General features: G+C 43.0%; 1 protein-coding gene and 1 long non-coding RNA gene across 3 annotated transcripts in view; one reads left to right on the forward strand and one right to left on the reverse strand.

Annotated features, from left to right (window-relative positions):
- The first annotated feature begins 7,140 nt into the window (after nt 1-7,140).
- On the forward strand, nt 7,141-14,497 carry LOC311598890. The gene is made up of 3 exons (XR_014779692.1): nt 7,141-7,398; nt 11,442-11,568; nt 12,802-14,497. It is a non-coding gene; the product is annotated as an uncharacterized lncRNA (long non-coding RNA).
- LOC311598889 (uncharacterized protein) overlaps nt 10,999-16,692 on the reverse strand; it is a 62,385-nt gene continuing 56,691 nt past the window's right edge. For both annotated transcript variants that reach the window (XR_014779690.1, XR_014779691.1), the window contains exon 3: nt 10,999-11,277. The gene's annotated coding sequence lies outside the window, so the exon portion shown is untranslated. The remainder of the gene's footprint in view (nt 11,278-16,692) is intronic.

Here is a 16,692-nt window from a genome sequence, read left to right on the forward strand (position 1 = left end):
GGAGAGTGAAAGTGATGAACTTGCTCCTCTTTTGGGGCATTTCTGTGGTCAATACTTGGCGTGTTTGATATTTAAATGCTGTGTGCAATTAGGAGTTGCAGAGAAGGTTCTGGTAAGTTCTAGAGCTAGTTGGAAAGAGTAAGGAGCTATTGTAGTGTAAGGAGGATGATAGTCCCAAACTACCACCTCAAAAATATACTAAAGCTATAGTGGAAAAAGGAACTTTAAAGAGTATTGACGTTTAAGGAAAGATTTTATTTTTTTTAAATGTATGTAAATGTGTATTTTTATTAGTGAATGAAAATACGTTCAGGGCTGGAGAGATGGCTCAGAGGTTAAGAGCACTGACTGCTCATCCAGAGGTCCTGAGTTCAATTCCCAGCAACCACATGGTGGCTCATAACCATCTAATGCTCTTTTCTGTCATGCAGGCAAGCACTGTATACATAATAAATAAATAAATCTTGAAAAAATATTAAAAAAAAGAAAATACATTCCAAATATAAGAGCTACAACTGAAGCTCCTTTCATGGTCTAAATATTTCTTTTTTAAATTAATTCATTCATTTTACATCTCAATAGTTATCACATCCCTTGAAGGAAAGATTTTAGTACTAACATCAACTCTAATAGTTAGCTAATAAGTAGGGTGTTATGTTAAAATATTTATGATTGACAGCAGATCTATATTAACAATTGATTTTCAAAGAATAAAATGCATTACAATTCAGCCAATGATGAAACTAAATTCCACATCATGTATTTGAACTCTAATGACTCAGATTTTACCCAGGATTATATTGGCCTGTGGAAGAACTAATTAAAAACCCTTTTTCTTATTTCTCTTCTTCTCCTTTCTTAACATTGGGGATTAAACATATATGCCAGGTAAGTGCTCTAGGCTGTAGCCCTTTATGTACTTTTATTTTGAGAGGAGGGTTACTAAATCATCCAGGCTGGTCTTGAACTTGATCTGCAGTCCAGACAGTTTGCTCATGCTTCAGCCAATCATTGAGATTATAGGCCTGAACCACTAGGTCTCCTGGCTGAAGAGGGCCCTTTAAAAAAAAAAACACTGTATTATCTATCTATCTGCAATCTAGCTGTCTGTCTGTCTATCAACCATCTGTCTGCCTCTGTCTGTCTGTCTGTCTATCTATCTATCTATCTATCTATCTATCTATCTATCTATCAGTCAATCAGTCATCTATGTGTCTGGTGTGCATGGGTAGATGTGAGTTGTCTCCTCCCATTCTGTGGGCCCTGGAGATGAAACTACAGTGGTTGGGTTTGGTAGCAGGTGCCTTTACCCACTGGGCCATCTTGGTGGCAAAAGGACCTTTCTTTATATTTCTTCCCATCAACACCACTGATAGCAAATTAGACATTATTAGTTGTGAATTTAGTGTTTTGCTGTCCCTGAGTAATCAAAAATGCTGAAAAAAAATTTCCTAGTGATTACTGTTAGGAGCTTAAAAGCATGATTTATGTTTGTTTTATGTGTATGGGTATGTTTTCTGCATGTACATCTGTGCATCATGATCATGCCTTGTACTCACAGAGGCCGGAAGAAAGCCTCTGTAGGACTAGAGTTAGATTGTGAGCTGCCATGTGGGTGCTGGGAATTGGACTTGTCTTCTTAACATCCTCTTAACCGCCAGTACTCTTAACCAGAGCACTCTGCAGCTCCACTGTAACGAAGTTGAACCAATGCCATTAGCTGTTCTTATTAAAAGCTTTTAAGACTTATTTTTACTATTTTATGTGTATGAGTGCTTTGCCTGCATGTAAGTCTGTGCACCACATTCGTGCTCCATGCCCAAGGAGGTGGTGAGCTTCCATGTCAGTGCTGGGAATTGAACCTGGGTCCTTGTGCTCTTAACCACTGAGCCAGCTCTCCAGCCCAAATTTCTTTTTACGTGGACTCTCCTGAGTCTGTGTTGGACTTCTCTCTCCCTTACTGGCCCCGCAGAGGATTAAAGCAATGAGGCTGAGCACAGAAACAGGCGTGGTAGTGCCTGGCAACATCTTAATTTGAAATTGCAGTCTGTGAGTACATACATTAACAGTTCTCTTTAGAATGTTTTATGCCTTCACATGCTCGATTACAACGTCCCAACGCAAGCCAAGTCCCAGCTATATTCCCGGAAGTGCTCATCTTCACCCGGCTGGCATTTCTAAGAAGATTGTTTACAGTACAAGGCAACCAGTAGGACAAGTGGAAATGACAAAAGCATTTCCTGCTAATTGCAATAAACAGGTCAGGAAGCATAAGGAAAGCAAATGGAATGTGTTCCCAAGGAAAGCGAGCTGCTGAATGAGTTGCTGCACAATTATCCCTCCTAAAAGCACAATTTACAACCACGCAGTCACCCATGGTTTAGTTAACTGAGTGTTAGACTGAAAATTTAGAGGCACGAAATTGCAGTCTTTCCAGAAATGTCAAATGGGAAATAGTAGGTGATGCAGCATGGTAGGCAGTGCATGCAGAAGTGCTAGGCCGTGCATGCAGAAGTACTAGGCCATGCATGCAGAAGTGCTAGGCCATGCATGCAGAAGTACTAGGCAGTGCATGCAGAAGTGCTAGGCCATGCATGCAGAAGTGCTAGGCCATGCATGCAGAAGTACTAGGCAGTGCATGCAGAAGTGCTAGGCCATGCATGCAGAAGTGCTAGGCCATGTATGCAGAAGTACTAGGCCATGCATGCAGAAGTGCTAGACCGTGCATGCAGAAGTGCTAGGCCGTGTATGCAGAAGTACTAGGCAGTGCATGCAGAAGTACTAGGCCGTGCACGCAGAAGTGCTAGGCAGTGCATGCAGAAGTACTAGGCAGTGCATGCAGAAGTACTAGGCCGTGCACGCAGAAGTGCTAGGCCGTGCACGCAGAAGTGCTAGGCCGTGCATGCAGAAGTGCTAGGCAGTACACTAATCACAGCCCCATGACTTTCCATGACCTCCTGAGTGGAAGTGACTGTTTCCAATATACTACTTTAAACAAAAAGAAAAAATTTAAGCCAACTTACATGTTGGTGCTAGGGACCTAAGCCAGGTCCTGTGCTCACTAGGAATATGTTCCTCTCTAGCACAGCTCCTGTGCTTCTCCACTAGATGATTCCCTGGCTGGAGAGATGGCTTGAAGATTAAGAGGGCTGGCTGCTCTTACAGAGGACCAAATTCAGGTTCCAGCACCCACATCAGGTGATTCACAACTGCCTGTAACCCCAACTCCAGGGCATCTAATGTGCCCACACCCACACAAAGACACACAGAGATTTTATTTTTAAGTCAGTGTTGTACTTTTCCTTTTTGGCTAGTATTAATTCTATTGTTATCTTGGGCTTAACATTAAAAAGAAAAAGTAGCAGAGGGGCTAGAGAGATGACTACTCTTACAGAAGATCTACATTCAGTTCCTATCACCCACAGGGTGCCTTATATCATCTGTAGCTCCAGGCCTAGGGGACCCTGGACCTATTTTGACCTATGGAGGATGCTGAATATGTACAGTGCACATACACATAAATGCACACAAAATGAATATTTAAAATTTATGTTAGCAAAATATTTATTATTGAATGTGTTTACTTACTTACTTAACATTTTGAGACAGGGTTTCATTATGTAGCTCTGGCTGTTCTAGAACTCACTACGTTGACCACACTGGCTACATAGTGAATTCACAGATATCCTCACACCTCTGCCCCGAGTGCTGGGATTAAAGGCATGCATACGCCTCCACGCCCAGCTTATCACTGAATAGTTTAAGGCAGAACAGTGATTATTTGTCTTGGAAATCTCTCCCCTTTTGAAGCTCACATGTAACAGACAATGTTACTCATCTTCACGCTCTGTGAACTCTAATACCAGGTTCATTAAGACATCTAGAGTAGAGGGGTGGCCTGTAGTTTCAGTTATTTGCAAAACTGAGCTGGGAGAACTGCTATAACTCAACAGTTCAAAGCCAGGCTGGGTAACAAGAGCAAGACCCTGACACAGGGGGGAAAAAAGCATGAAATAATTCATCAATAAATGTCATTTTTAAAAGTTGGCGTCTTCTTTTTTGGTAAGATATCTAAATAACAATCTCCATCTTTTATCATTTAAATGATGTTTCAAAAGGTTATAGGGGAAAATAAGTTATTTAGAAAATAAACTAGTCAGGGCAGATGTTAAGATTCTGTTTCAGTCTGCCTACCTGTGATGCCATTGCCTACCTGCAAGGGGCGGGGCATATAAAAGGAAAGACCCTCCTAGCCTCTCTCTTAACCCTTTACTCCCTTTTCCCCTCTCTGTCTCTCTCTGTCTGTCTGTCTATTTCTCTCTCTCTCTCTCTCTCTCTCTCTCTCTCTCTCTCTCTCTCTCTCGGGTAACCCTCTCCTCTTTCCTTCTGTCCCCATGCTCATTATTTAATAGACCTCATACTATCTACTATCTGCTGTCTGGCATCTTATTTCTTATTTTGTTAATTCATAAAAGCAGGAAGGCTGTATGAGTTGTTGGGTGCTCACAGATCTTGTGGCGGGCCTGAGTTGGGCTCCATGCACCTACTTGAGGTCACTTACAGTTGCCTATACCTCCAGCTGCAGGGGATCTGACACCTTCTCTAGACTCCTAGGACACTGCTCTCACATACACATACACACATACACACACATGTATAATAAAATAATACAATAAATCTTTCTACAAAAGAAAAAACCAACCACTTAAAGTGAATTTAGATTTTTTTTTTGGAGTGGCTAAATCAATTTTATTTTGATAGTAATGATGTATAAAATAATTTAATAAGCACACATACCTTATAATATAGCAGAACTTCTGATTTTGAAGGTTGAAATCATGTTCTCTTTACTGCGCTGATTTAGCACTGTCTGCCGAGAGGTTTCATTGTTAATTGAGCCATCTTATGGTAAGACAAGCAGATTAAAGAATGTAATTTACCACTCTGTCTCTCAGCTCATGGCTAATTTTAGGGATATACATATTATTTTTTTCAGCAGTGTTAAGATGATCAAAGTTACAGCTGTTGCTCAAGGTTTCTCTGGGGACTTGAGTGATTTAAAATAATGTGCCTAAAATACCAGTTTCCCCACTTTGTTTGCCTCACTTACAATCCTTAAGCCAGCCTCTACATCTGTCTCTCAGAGAAAGAAAACAAGTTGACGATTTTAAACTCCTTTTTAGCCATGACTAACAATTACACTTATATTTTAAGTAAGACGATGAGGAAAAAAATGTGCATGTCCACCATCAAGTTTTAACAAAACTTAAAATTAACATCATGTTCTTTCCCTGTGAAAACAAACTTCTGTGATTTCAGCGTGAGGCTTTGACAGTTGACAACTTAACAAGGGTTTGAAGAATGCTCCTACTGATGGTCCCTTTGAGAACTTTGTAAGCTTTGCATGTATAAATGCAAACAAAAATTTTAAGCCTTTTGATCTCGGGTATTTGATGGCATTCCAAATCTTCGGAGTAAATTCAAGGACTATGAGTCACAACAAGCACACGCATGAGAGCATGACAAATTAACAGTAAATATGTGATACTGATTCCAAACAGAATGCGGTGGACTCGTATTTTGTGATGAATTCTAGTCCGAGTCACTGAAAGAGACAGTGTCCCTGGGACAGGAGGGAGGAGAGAGGTGACAGTAGCCTATGTGGTGGCTACATTCATATCCATATTCATTTATATGCAAACGAAAGGACACAGTGCACTCAAAGCCTTCATTTACTGTAAGCCTTTCTTTTCCTGTTTCCTTCTTTCCTTTTGACATGGTCTAAGCAGAGTGAAATTCAATTCTAGTCAGACCCGGGTCCCCAGGGAGTTGATATCCCAAAGGCTTTTTTTGTTTCCCTGGTGTCAAGATCTGAGTGAGTTAGCATTCAGCTGTTGGGACAGAGGAAGTCTCTGGCTAAGGCAGACAATGGCCAGGGCTTGTGGAATCACCATAGCTCCACCCAGTCACTGTCATTCTGAGAGGTCATCTATGCATTTCCTTTCCCACTAGGTACCACAGCAGAAGTTGACCTGGTCATCCCAGGTTCAAGCGTCACTTGATGGGCTGATGATGGACAAGGCGTGACCTGAAGCTACCCGACATTTCACTCAGCAAGCATCTTGGATTTATTACCTAAATCAATCTTTTTAAAAAAAAATATATATATATATATACTTTTATTTTATTATACATGTGTAAAACAAACTACATACAGCAGGGAGAACCATGTGACAATCATGAGAATACCGAGTACTATATGTGTTACATTCACAGTGACTTGGCCACCTGCACTCGTCTCCTTTGAAGTAAGTGTTTTTCCTGTCTTGTTGGGACCTAAATCAATCTTGTTTTCTTTCTTCTTGGCCTAGAGTTTACCAACAGGAGCATGCAGGGACACATCCCCTTTTTTGCGTCTGGTAGTGACTATCGGAGAGGAAAAGGTCTCCTATAGCCTCATGCAGGCATTCCACATCCCACAGCTATTGGAGAAGGCGACTGACTGAAATGCCAGAACTGCCCCTCTGGGACGGTCTCCAAACCTGCCTGGAAGAAGCGGCACTCATTAGAAATGCACCAGCTAATCAAGTGTTTCCACTTGCGTGTTTCCAGTGAGCTTGCTGTTCACCCTGCCTCTGCAGCCAAGCTGGAGGGCTGCCTACGGGTCAGATCTCATTCCCAAATTCTGGCTTTCTCGTATGTTCACACTGATGTGGATTTGTGGTGCTTCCAGGCACCTGTGCAGGCAGTGGGGACCACAGGCGAAGCAACTGAATTCATATCCGTTCAGTTTCTCCCTTTCTTTCCCTTAAGGCAAAAGGGGCGGCATAGGGGGAAAGGTGGGGGGGGGGGGCGTCAATCCATGACTTGCCTGTCTTTAAACTCTAAGCTCTGCATTTCTGTGGTTTCTAACCCAACAAGTGTGTTTAGAAGGCCAAACTCAAAGCTGTATTGGGCAGACCTCTAAGCCTTTGCCCATTGCACCTGGTCCCTTAAGAGACAATTTATATGTGAGGCAAAGAGAGCATTGGAAGTGTTGTTTGTTTTTGTTTTGTTTTTTGTTTTTGTTTTTGTTTTTTGTCTGTTTGTTTTGCTTTTAAAGGTGAAAATGCTTCTTATCTTTACAGGCACAATCTGAAGACAGCAGCAGGCGATTTATATGTATAATTCTGCAATTTGCCGTACTAGTTAAGGTAGTTTATCTGATTAAAAAAAAGCACACTCCTCTAGTGCTTCCTTATAACAACAACATGAAGCAGAAATAGAATAGGAACAGACAGAACTGTGTAACGCCCCCAGGACGGTGATCTGAGCCGCAATTGCTACATTCCACTAAGAACAGGGAGAGTGTTCACAAGGCATCTCAGGAGAAGCCGAAATTGCTACTTAGGGATGCAGGTAAACAGACTTCATCTTTCTGATTCTTTTTAGATTTATCTTGTAAGTGAGTTCAAGGCCCAATTTTAAAATACAGTTAGTGTTTAACTAAGCAGCACCCCCCAACCCCCACCCCCCCGTTCAGAAAAATAGATGCAAAAGAGAATATTTAAAACTTTTTTTTTCCCTCCTGGATAAAAAGCAAGTTGCCACAAGCTGATTATCACTTAAGAGCATTCAAGCTGAAAAGCAGGAGTACCAAGTAGGCCTGCTGGGCAGAAGACTAACTAATTAAGCCACCTTTAACCTGGTTGTCAAGTATCAGCATAAATCCTCAAATCGCTTCTAAAGTTATTGTTTTATTCACTCTGTGGATAGGAGTGGTTTGCCTGCATTTGTGTCTCTGCGCCAGATTCAGGCCTGGTGCCTGAGGAGGCCAGGGAAGAGGGTGTCGGATCTCCTAGGACTGGCCTTACAGATGCTTGTGAGATGCAATTGTAGGTGCTGGAAATTGAGCCCAGGTCCTGTTAGCTGTTGAGCCATTGCTCCAGCCCAGCAATTCTTACAGGATCTAGGGCACTGGAAATACATATACCAGGTTTTTATGACCTTGAAAGATAATATGCATTAAAAGACCAGTATGGGGGGGGCAGTTACTGTTGCCGCAGTAGCTTCCTTGCTATATTTATTTATAACCATAACAACCATATGCTCATTTTACATTTGTGTGTATTTTTAAAGCTAGAACTAAGAAGTGTTTACCTTTCTTTGGATAACCTACTTAATATGATAGCCTATTCCTATGTTAACCATCTCACAATACCATCTCTCAGCATGTAAACACTCTGCCATTAGGCCTTAAGTGGTTTTAGGTGACCAAGTGGAGCAGCTGGTACTCAGAGAGCCTCTTCACAGCAAGCAGCCAAACAGAGCCTAGCGCTGGAAAGGGATTCTGAGGACTTCAGCAATAATCAGTTGTTAAATATCCATTCACTTTTACTTATCTGTTTAATGTTGGTAAGCAAAATAAGACCTCAGTCTCTTAAAGACTTAAGAAAATTTCAGGCTAGGCATGTTTATAATCATTACTTGAAAAAAAAAAAAACTTACCCGGTAAAGATGTATCAATCAGAAATCCATGTGAGAGCTTTTCTTCTTGGGTGTTGAAATGAAATTTGGTTTGTATTTGAGTCCAAAAAAAAAAATCCATGGTTTTAAAAATTAAATTGTTCATGCACCTTCCTAGGGGAAATAGGAGGTCACTTCTCAGCCACAGAAGGAAGCCGCCTCCTGCCTTGCTTTTCCCTGGCGCTGTCTGTCACTATATCTTCGCTCGAAGCTGCCTCTTGACTGCTTGTTTCAGATGCTTATCTGTATGCTGTGGAAAATGAGAATTTGTCTCTCTCCTGTGCTCACCAGTGTTCTCATTAGACTTCTAGTTTTCCAATTATCCTCACAGAATTATATTGTAATTGTGTTTTGTTTACTGTTCGGGGCTCGCATTTTTATGACTGCACGATGATGCTGTTTGTAGCTGAGCTGTGTGGTATACTATTATTATACCATCTCTTGCTCTATCACTTTAGAAATATAACTTATTTGTTTGAATAATGTTCTTGATTTCCTCTATTTAATTTTCCATGTATTTTAAAGCCAGTTTGTCCCCTATCCTTTCCAAGTGAAACAAGTCTCTGTTACTATATCTGAAGACTTTGGGGGAGTCTGTCATTAGGATCCTTCTAGGATATTCTTCCGGTTTGTTCTGGTGTGGGCCAGTTGTCCTCCAAGCTGGCTACACTGCCCTCCAGGGCAAGGCAACCTTTTCCCATAGACAACCATATAACACATGCTCTAGTTTTTTTCAGGCCAAATGGCCACAGGTTCATCTACTCAGCTTTGTTGTTCCAACAGGAAAGCAGCAGGAGAATGTGTAAGCGATGGTGTGACCGTGTCCTAATAGAACTTTATGCATGGATGTTGAAGTTTGAATTTCTCATTTTTATTTCATTAAATACCCATCCTTCGACTTTTTTCCATTTGTTTGTTTATTTATTAATTCTCTTTATAGCCTGATCCCAGGCCCCTCCCTCCTGTCCTCCCAGTCCCACCCGCATGACCCCTCCCTCCATTCCCACCTCTCCTCTCCTAAGAGAAGGGAGGCCCCCAACGGGTACCAACCCACCCTGGCACCTCAAGTGGAAGCAGGACTAAGGGCATCCTCTCCCCTTGAGGCCAGACAAGGCAGCACAGCTCAGGAAAAGGGGTCCAAGGACAGGCAACAGTGTCAGAGATAGCCCCTACCCACCCCCATTGTTAGGGGGGGTCCACATGATGACTAAGCTGCACATCGGCTACACATGGTAGAGGGCGTGGGTCCAGCCCATGCGTGCTCTTTGGCTGGTGGGTCAGTCTCTGTGAGCCCTCATGGGCCCAGGCCAGCTCACTCTGTAGGTCTTTCTGTGGTGTCTCTGACCCCTCCGGCTCCCCTCAATCCTTCCTCCCACTCTTCCACAGAACTCTCCAAGCTCGCAGACTATTGCTTGGCTATGGGTCTCTGCGTCTGTTTCCATCAGCTGCTGGATGAAGCCTCTCAGGACACTTAAGCTAGGCTCCTGTGTGCAAGCATAGCAGAGTATCCTTAATAGTGCCAGGGGTTGGCTCTCTCCCATGGGATGGGTCTCAAGTTTGGCCAGTCATTGGTCAGCCATTCCCTTGATCTCTGCTCCATCTTAATCCCTATGCTTCTTGTAGGCAGGACAAATTTTGGGCTGAAGGTTTTATGGGTGGGTTGGTGTCCCCTTCCCTCACTCCCACAGACTCCTGGGAGCTTCCCTGTCCCAGAGATGCGTTCCCCCTCCCCCACCGATATCCATTCTCTCTCCAGGTCCTCTCACCACCCCACCCCGCCCTACCCCGCTCAACTCATACTTTTAATCTCATTAAATATTCATCCTTTGATTTTTTTAAAAGATAATTTATATTGTAAGAAATGAACCACCTTTACATAATTCTTGGGCCGTGTGAAAGACAGGTATCAGGTAGAAGTTGGCTTGGGGTCCAGTTGGCTGCCTGGCTTTGAGGGAGATCTGCCTCTGGTTTGATTTGGATCCTGAGCTTCCCCAATACCATGTATTTTGTGTTGTTGTTTGGAGATGGGGTGGCCAGTTTAGACTGGCCTCAAATTCACCTATATCGCTGGCACTGAACTTCTGATCCTTATATTTCTACCTCCTGAAAACCCAGTATTGCCAGTGGGCATCAAAGCTGGGGCTTTGTGCACGTCAGGTGAGCAGTCTGCTGGTTGAGCTGTAATTCCTGTCCCTTCCTCCCTTTCTTTTTCTAGCTACAGTGCTCAGGCTGGTCTCAACCTCCAGAAAGATCTACCTCTGCCCCCTCAGTGTTGGGATTACAGACGTGTTAGCGTGAAGCTTACATCTTATTTATTTATTATGTATACATTGCTCTGCCTTCATGTACACTTGAAGGCCAGAAGAGGGCATCAGATCACATTGTAGATGGTTGTGAGCCACCATGTGGTTGCTGGGAATTGAACTCAGGACCTTTGGAAGAGCAGTCAGTGCTCTTAACCTCTGAGCTATCTCTCCAGCCTGAAGCTTCCATCTTACATCTCTTCTCCTTCTCCTTCTCCTTCTCCTTCTCCTTCTCCTTCTCCTTCTCCTTCTCCTTCTCCTTCTCCTTCTCCTTCTCCTTCTCCTTCTTCTTCTTCTTCTTCTTCTTCTTCTTCTTCTTTTAGACAGGGTTTCTCTGTGTAGCCTTGGTTATCTTGGAATCACTTTGTAGACCAGGCTGGCCTCGAACTCACAGCGATCTGTCTGCCTCTGCCTCCCGACCGCTAGGATTAAAGGTGTGGGCCACCACATCTCATCTTCTATCAGCCTCCTGCGGGGGAGGAAATAAGATCTTAAACAACTGGAGTTATTTTAATTTTATATTTACTTTATAAAATTTATGACTTTGGAGACATTTCTCCGTCGTTAGCTTACTCCCGCTTCTGCTACTTACAAGTTTAATACCACCATGATTCTTTTCTTCTTTAAAACAAGGTGCTATCCAGGCTAGGCCCGAGGACAAGCCTGCTGCCTGCACTTCCCAAGTGCTGGGATTTCAGCCGTGCACTGTGCTACCTGCTTTTATGAGGTTCTGCGGACTGAAGCCAGGGCTTCGCGCATGGTAGGTAAGCTTTTACTTTTTCCTTTTTTTTTTTTTTTTTTTTTTTGCATTTATTTATTTGTATACATTTTGGGAGGCCAGAGGACAAGTTAAGGAGCCCACTCTTACCTTCCGTTACGTGGGTTCCAAGGGATCAAATTCATGTGCTTTTGCCTGCTGGCTGCTCACTGTGACCCTTAAGCTTACTGTTGTCTAGTTATTTATTTTGTGGTTCTGAGACTCTTGGGGCTCTAGGATACTAGACAAGCACTCTAACACTGGGCTAATTCCCAGCCCTAAACTTGTGTGTGTTTAAATCTAAAAACTTTAATATTTTTTCCTTTGCCCTAAGGTTGTGAAAACTTATAGTTTAAAAGATCTATTTATGTATTTATTTGGTTTTTGGGAGACAGGGTCTTTCTGTGTAGTCTTGGCTGTGCTAGAACTCACTCTATAGACCAGCATGGCCTCTCACTCAGAGATCTGCCTGCCTCTGCCTCCCAAGTGATGAGATTAAAGGCATGCACCACCACTAACTTGCTAAAAGGTTTATTTTTATTAGTTTTAATTATGTGTATGTGGTATGTGTCTGTGAGAACGTGTACACATTTTTTTCTCTCATCTTTTTTTAAAATATGATTTTTACCTCATCTTTTTTGGAGATAACTTCAATCGTCTATGCATGTAGTTGCTTTTTTCCCCCATGTATTTTAGGCACATAAATACACACAATGATAATGAGATTTTATGGCAACACTGAAGTCTGTGGATCAAACTTGTTGAGTTAGGCTACTTGTAGGGAACACATGCAGTCTATAGATATGTTATCACTGTGGCTCGTCTGTACTTTTTAAAGGAATCCTATAACTCCCACCTAGAGTATTTACGTTTTGTCGCTAGCATTCTGGGAATGGAGAGGAGAGGAGAGAGGAGGGATGGGGAGGGGAGGGGAGGGGAAGGGAGGAGGGGGGAGGAGGGGAGAGGAGGGGAGAGGAGGGGAGAGGAGGGGAAGGGAGGAGGGGAGAGGGGAGGGGAAGGGAGGAGGGGAGAGGGGAGGGGAGAAGAGAAGAGAGGGGAGGGGAGAGGAGGGGAGAGGAGGGGAGGGGAAGGGAGGAGGGGAGAGGGGAGGGGAGAGGAGAGGGGAGGGGAGGGGAGGGGAGAAGAGGAGGGGGGATTTTAAAGTGCAGTATAAAAATTTCCATCTGGTCTTATTTTTAGTATGGTAGCATGGTGCCTCTATCACCTCAATTTCAGCACAGGTCCCGAGGATCCTGAATCCCTGTAGTTATCTTCTGCTGGAGAATATAAACATCCTGCCATCTACTGAGATCAGGACGGGCGTCTACAGCACGGGACTGGAGAAACAATAGCTTCGTGTTAGCCTGTTTGCTTTCAGAGTGTTTTTTAAATTACATTTTTTTGTGTGTGTTTCAGAATTTATTCTTGTATATAATTTACTTTAATAAAATCTATCCTTCATTTCCTTTCCTTTAACTCCTCCTCTCTCTCCTTTTTCCTCCCAACTTCATTTGCTTTGTCTTCCATCCACTGTATGTGCACAGGTGGAGGACCAACTATGTAGCATCGTGTGGTTTGAATAGGGTTGGTCCTCATAGACTTACATATGTGAATGCTTGGCCATAGGGAATGACACTCTTAGGATGTGTAACCTTGTTGGAGCTGTGGGCTTGTTAGAGGGAATGTGTCACTGTGGAAGGGGGCTTTGAGGCCATATAATGCTCAAGTCTGGCCAGTGTCACACAGTCCTCTTCTGCTGCTTTCGGATGAAGATGTAGCACTCTCAGCTCCTCCAGCACCATGTCTGCCTGCACACTGCCAGCCGTCCCACCATGGTAAGCTGAACTGTAAGCCAGCCCCAGTTAAATCTTTTCTCTGTAAGAGTTGCTGTGCTCATGATGCCTTTTCACAGGGATAAGACCCTAGCTAACACACATGGGGAGCCATGTTTTTTCCTGGGCTACTTGGAAGGTTTTCTAAAGCAAAGGAAGTTGTTTCTTAGGACCTCATGGCCAGTTTAGGATTTAGCTCTGTTCTTCTGCTTTCCAGTGTTCACTGTTCTGTGCCTTCACCCCTCCTCTTGCTGTTCTGTGGCTTCACCCTTCCTCTTGCTGTTCTGTGGCTTCACCCTTCCTCTTGCTGTTCTGTGGCTTCACCCCTCCTCTTGCTGTTCTGTGGCTTCACCCCTCCTCTTGCTGTTCTGTGGCTTCACCCCTCCTCTTGCTGTTCTGTGGCTTCACCCCTCCTCTTGCTGTTCTGTGGCTTCACCCCTCCTCTTGCTGTTCTGTGACTTCACCCCTCCTCTTGCTGTTCTGTGGCTTCACCCTTCCTCTTGCTGTTCTGAGGCTTCACCCCTCCTCTTGCTGTTCCGTGGCTCCACCCCTTCTCTTGCTCTTGTTTTGTGGCTTCACCCCTCCTTTTTATTATTTTCTTTGTTTTGTTATTCCCTTTGTGAGTTTATGTTTTTACAAACTCCTTTATGTCATTAATGAAGTCCGAGCCAAGAATGAAGATGAAGTATTCAGTTTGTGATTTTAAACTGGACTAATCTTATGGGAGGAGTTCTCTCATGGAAACATATTAATCCTTTCATATAGTTGAGTCAGAACTCACATGGTTTATAAAGTGTTTCTCTGTAGGAGGTATAAGCTGTGAACAAATAGCCTTATCCTCGATGGGGTAATAGCAAGTTTGGCTTCATATGCGTTTGGCAGATGCCTGGAGTTCTGCATCTAAGGGATTGTATGTTTGGAATGTGGAGGGTTAGTTTCTGTAGGAGCTGTTCTAAAGTACGTTGTGTGTGCTGTTACAGTGTTATAATGATGGTCTTTTATTTGCCAGTACTAGATCTAGCTGGTTCTACAGAAACACTTAAATAACAGTGGCTTCAATACTATATAAATGTGTCTGTACCTCACATAAATAAAGTGAAAAGGTGTGAAGAACAAGGCTCAAAGATTCAGCTTCTTGTATGTTGTTGTTTCACCATCTCTGTATATATGTGGTCCAAGATGGCTTCTTCAGTTCCCACTGTGTTTTCACTTCAGCGAGCAAACAGAAGCAAGTGTGCGTGTGTGCCTTTCTTCTCTTTAAGGGTACTTTCTAGAAATTATATGTATAACTGTATATATACTGTACATATATTCCATTGGGCAAAAATTAGTCAAAATGGAGTTTAAAACTTGTAACTCTTATTATGAATAGCCTGACAATAGCTTGTTCTTTTATAAAGTAGTAGGTCTATATAAATACATGCGGTCTTTGGATTAGATCACCTTTAAAACGTTATCAAATCGATTGCTCAACTACAACTTCTAAGTCAAGAAGCATTTGCTGAATATGGTTAAAGGCTGACAGCCTGGACCTGGATAATATAGGCTGAGGCTGATTTTTCCGATCATATCAGTCTGGTTCTAACAGCTCTACATAGGATTTCAGGCCCAGTGTCCCTTGATGACTCTTAGATCACAATTTGGGTCATCTTGTGTCCCAATGGGAATGTCCTTCCCATTCCCAAATTTCAAGTTAGGGATAGCTAATCCTCACTGAGAGAGCTGCTCGCTGGGTCGTGAGATGAGTCCTAGTCAAGGGACCCAATGGAGAGTTATTCTTGGCAACTGAACTGGGACTTGGGATATGATTTCATAGAACAGTGTTAAGTACAATAGTCAACCAACCCATGTTTTAGCATTTATCAAATGTCCAAGAATGTGTGTGAGATTCAGATTTTTGGCTTCCTATGGATAAAAGACCCAAGTGACTAACCAGAGTCTTTTTCTGGAAATGCCTGATAACAAAGGCACTGTACTCATGGGTAGGCTTTCTTACAGTACTTTCCTCTAAATTATCAGCTATATGAGGCCAAAGTCCTCAGAGCAAATAGCCAACAAAACCCTGAGAAAATCAACAGCCTCAATGGTCAGATAAACTGGCTGATTAGGAGAAAACTGTGTTATGTCAAGAAGCTTGGAATGGCTGAATGAAAATATTAACACAGGCTGCCAGTTTGTGCAGCATTCCTTTGGTTTCTCAGGCACACAAGAATCCATCCTGAGTGTGGAAACTGTCATCTCACAAGATGTGAGTCAAAGAATAGACCAGACAATTGGGTTTCCTTTCTCCAAGCTGTTCAGGTGTCCATGGATTTGAAGTCCAGCACTAAGAGACACAAAGGGAGACAAATGCTCACAGGATACTCAGCCTGTTCACTTCAATGCTGAATTTGAATTTCTTCTTCTTCTTCTTCTTCTTCTTCTTCTTCTTCTTCTTCTTCTTCCTCCTCCTCCTCCTCCTCCTCCTCCTCCTCCTCCTCCTCCTCCTCCTGTTCTCTCTCTTTTTTAAACTAGGATCTCTCTACATATATCTGGCTGTTCTGAGACTCACTATGTAACCCAGGCCAGCCTCAAACTCACAAAGATCCACTTGCTTCTGCCTCCCAAGTGCTGAGATTAAAGATGTGCACCTTCACAACCGGCCAATAGCTGTTTTATTTCTCCTATGTCTGTTTTACTCTTTGTATCAGACCAACCTCATATTTCCTTATAGTAAAGAAAATGACATAAAAATTTAATTTATTTACAAGTATCTTTTGACAACGTTTCTTGCATGTGCAGCACCTAGGTTTAAATTAATGTGTATGTGCTTATGTGTGCGTGTGTGTAACGATGAAAGTAGAAAGGGGGAATGTAAGGAGGAAAAGAGCTGGGGGAGGTACAGAATAAGAGACAGCAATAGAATGTGTGTGATGTGAAAGCAAAAGGGGAAAGTATTTGTTGGGAGGAAGGAGACCATGAGGGGTGGGTGGAGGAAGGCAGCAAGGAGCAAATAAAACAGAGTATAACTACATACATGTGAAAATGTCATAGTGAAACACATTTCTTTGTATATTAACCAAAGAGTAATTTAAAAAGTAATTTAGGGCGGGGAGGCCTGGTAGCACTCAGAGAAAGGGGAAACAGGTTCTTCAGATGAGACCTGATAGGCTGTGATTATATGGTGGGGGAGGAGGTCCCCTTCTGTCACAGGTCTAGGGGAAGGAAATGGGGTGAGAGAGGGAGGTGGGGTGTGCGGGGAGGGGGTGGGGGTGGCGGAGAAACAGGAAGACACAAGTGAGGGGATAACAATCTG

The sequence above is a fragment of the Acomys minous genome (genome assembly GCF_964271855.1).
Source record: "Acomys minous genome assembly, chromosome: 6".
NCBI lineage: Eukaryota > Metazoa > Chordata > Mammalia > Rodentia > Muridae > Acomys > Acomys minous.